The 4,013-nt window shown below is 39.3% G+C and overlaps 1 long non-coding RNA gene across 1 annotated transcript; it reads right to left on the reverse strand.

Moving 5' to 3' along the window:
- Positions 1–1,443: 1,443 nt before the first annotated feature.
- On the reverse strand, positions 1,444–2,519 carry LOC122003640. Its single transcript, XR_006118014.1, has 3 exons — positions 1,952–2,519; positions 1,727–1,865; positions 1,444–1,499 (listed from the first exon to the last, which is right to left on the reverse strand). It is a non-coding gene; the product is annotated as an uncharacterized LOC122003640 (long non-coding RNA).
- Between the last annotated feature and the right edge of the window lie 1,494 nt (positions 2,520–4,013).

Below are 4,013 nucleotides of genomic sequence, written 5' to 3' on the forward strand. Positions count from 1 at the left end.
CTACACCACCATATACCTCAGCCACATGCGGCTGGAATAATAACAATAATAAAATATATCACACAGTCATCCACGCAGTTAAATAGATAACAAACTAGAACAGGGATAATATGACTAAAAAACAACCCTACTCAACTACACTCATAAAACTCAAAACCGATATCCTACTCCACTACACTCATAAAGCTCAAATCACAACGAACTTACCTCTTCTGCCCTCTAGGCAGGCATGTAGTAAAAATAAATCCGAATAAAAGTCATCCACAAGTAAAACAATCCATACAAGATCCAAAGTATCCAAAATGGAACAAGTCCGAACATAGTCTAGAAAAGAACACCAAAAGACAAATAACCATCCTCGTGGACTGCAGGGGACTAGCGACTGGATCTCCTCCGGACAGCATCAACCTGAAAATAGCAACGGAGGAGGGTGTGAGTCCAACACTCAGCAGGTACAACTGATATACATAGTAAGGAAATAACAACTAACACTAATCATGCGTACAGTTTTCTGACGTAATGAAGGTAAATGCAAACTGAAATAACCAGGAGAATACTGTACTAACCAGGACCTGGTACAAGGATAAACAGTCCGAGAGGTATAGAAATCCTGTATGCATGTCAAGCATGGGCATCCAACCAATATGCAGCAAATAAATGCAGCAAACACAATCACAAGAAATAAATGCATCAATGTGTATGATGCCAATGTAGTCATGGTCACCCCTGACGCCAGTCAGCCATTTCACACCCAATGGTGGGACCGAGTGGGTAAGGCTATGACAACCGTGCACTCTGCATCACTACTCCTGATGAGTGACCGAGTGGACGGGATGTTGTCGGAGTGCACACATACTCCTACCCCAAATCATAAATGGGAGAGCGCAATACTCTCATCTCCCGGTACACGATGACAGGGAGGGATCTCGACGTGCTACCACGCTGCAATCACACTACCCATGAGCGGACCAACGGAGCACCGAACGAGCAAACTGACGTGCTACCACGCTGCGTCACGCTACCCATGAGCATCACAACGGAGCACCGAACAGTGATGAAACTGGCGATGTGCTCGACAATAATGAAGCAATCTATCACACAGCATGCAATCATGCGAATGGTGCATGACACTAAGCATGGTAATATACTGAACCAAATCTATATACATATATGATGTGCACCATAATCAATAAATCATATCAAGGGTACACAGATCAGATAAGGTATCACACCTAGGTCCTGAACATGGTGAAGCATGGTTATATCACTACCCCTAAGCATGTATAATCAGGTAAGTAATAACATGAGATGCAAAACAAGCAATCAACCAAACATGTAACAGGTATCGGGTAGTGACTAACCGAAACAATTAAGAAACATAATTGTTGATATTTGTTAAATTCACTACTATGCATATCAAAGACATAAAGTTAAAAGTACCCGCCTCCAATTGAAATGGTCCAATCTGATAATCGAGATACTCGTCTCGAATCAAAGTCCTGTAATAAATCGTATAGTTTAGCTAAATTTAATTATAAGCAAAATAGCTCAACCAAATTATTTTTCTCCAGGAACCCTAATTAAATAGTTAATCACAGTTAACTATCCCTAATCCAAAGCTTAGGGTTCCATTCCTAACTTAACCACAAGTCGACCTAACTACACATAAACCACCAACTATATAATGAATCAAACCTATCCAAACAAACTCAATTAAGTATCTTACCCAATTTAAATCTGCACAACTCGGTGAAGGATCTAATACAGCTGTGAGAGACAAGAACCACTGACCCCTGTCAGAATTTACGCCCCTTTCCTATTATGATCTTGTGTAGCAATCAACAGGAATCACCATAGCCAAAAATCTGTAATCCAAAACACCCTCCGATGGTCAACTGTGGTTAGCAATTAACTAGACAAAAACAGCTAGGGACAAGGAAACACATTATACCTAAGGGTGGAGACCTGCAGCAACACCACAAACGGTGCCAGACATTCAGTGGCTAAGGGAGATAGGCGTCTGCTGTAGTGGCGGCACGAAATCGGGAGAAAGACCGACGGTCGGCTGGTGGGAGGGACTCGGCTGCCGGCGAGAAGGAGACGTTGGCTGGAGACTAGGGCACCGATACCTTGCTCCTGGCCAGAAGCAACCCCACAGAGATGCGCCGGCGATGAACCTAGGGCACCGACGGAGCGAGGAAGATGAGAATCGGTGAGGCGGTGGTGAACTAGGGCACAGGGACGGCGTCGCTGGAGTCGGGGCAGAGGCTAGAGTTGGGTCCTCGGCGGCGTCTGCTCGAGTGTCGCCGGCGCTGTCGGGTGGAGAAGGCGCGGCCAAGACGATGGCTAGGGCTCGCGGTGGCCGGCGCTAGGGCTGTCGAGTCGGCGTCGCTGGTGTGGAGAAGGAGAAGGAGATGAAGTGGCATCGGGCAGAAGAAATGAAGAGAAGGAGAAGAAGTAGGAGGAGAGGAAACCGCCTCTGCGGTTAGGGCACAAGGGATTCGGGCGAGGAAGCGGGCGCGCGCAAAGAAGAAGAAACGGCGAGGAAAAGGAAGAATAAAGAAAAGAGAAAAGAAAATAAAATATAAAAATAAACATTTCCTCGCTTAAATGGGTAACCTAAACAGGTTCTTCCGGGCCCCGTTTTTATCCCCGTAAACTCGTCTATACGAGCTCCGAAAAATTCCCGAAAAATTTCCAAAAATTCCGAAAAATTCCCTTATTATTATCCGTTATTTTTCGATATTTTACAGGTTTAATCTCTTTTCCCTAGATGGTAGAAAGAAGGATTGTACACAATAATGATCATATAGATTCATTGTTGACTCTAGACATAAGTCATTGTGTCTTATGCATAAAGTCCCAATAAAATTGAAGTCATAATTTTTTTAAAAAAATATTTTTTTATTATTTATATTTATTTTTTAAAAAATCTTTTTAATTTTATATCAAATTTAAAAAGATCAATTTGTTGTTGGTTTTTTTTTAATTGTATATCTTATTTTTTAAAACTACACTTTTTTATCTTAAAAATATTTGCGTTCTCATAGTTTAGATGATATCATGCCCTTTCCTTCTCTCGTTCATTAGAGCATCTGCAATACTTTTAACATGCACAAATGTTAATACGTATTTTTTTATTTTTTTAATTGAATATGTAGCATTAACACGTTCAAAGATTTGAATACGTTAATGTTACAATATTAAAAAAGGTGTCCACGTCGACATTAATGCCTCATGCATTAATGTCGTTGTGGATGCTCTTAGTCTAATAATTTTCTCTTTCCTGACTAGTGATACTCTTTGCTTTTTTTCCCTCTTTTATCATTGATTGCTCTTCGTTTTTTTTTTCCTTTCTCTTTTTCGATAACTAGGGATTTTTCATTCATTCAAGGTAAAGCAATATGTTAATTTTTTAAAATATTAAATAAGAATGATCGTATTTAGTTTCTCCTTATATTTTTAGATAACTTTCTTTACCGTTGACATGTTTAAATTTTGAGAATTTTAAAACATGACATATTATTTGGTATGGTTTAGATTTATTTTCAGAGTTAAAAATAGTACCTGAAATATTAAATTTTATAAAAATTATTTTTTTCCAATACATAAACAACCTATATAATACTATTGACAAGTATTTTTTTCAGTAAAAGAAATTTTATAAAATTAAACTGAATAAAGTTTTTAATAATTTCCAAAGATTTAAATAATTTAGTAATTTTATTAATTAAAAAGTTCTTATCTGAATATAAAATTTTTTAGTAATTTGACTATTCAAAAAGTTTGAAAATAAAATAAAATTTAGTTTAAGGACAATGAATCTAGATTTTTAATTATCCATTCCATTCGCTTTGCATGAAGAGATCAGATCGAAGAGGCGAAGACGATCTTGAAGTCTAGACATGGCTACCGACGAGACCGTCCGCCTCCCCCTACCCGGCCGAGTTGCCATTGTCACTGGCGCCTCACGAGGTATCAGTCGAGCCATCTCCCTCCACCTCACCTCCCTC

Source organism: Zingiber officinale, chromosome 7B, assembly GCF_018446385.1.
Source record: "Zingiber officinale cultivar Zhangliang chromosome 7B, Zo_v1.1, whole genome shotgun sequence".
In the NCBI taxonomy this organism is placed as follows: Eukaryota; Viridiplantae; Streptophyta; class Magnoliopsida; order Zingiberales; family Zingiberaceae; genus Zingiber; species Zingiber officinale.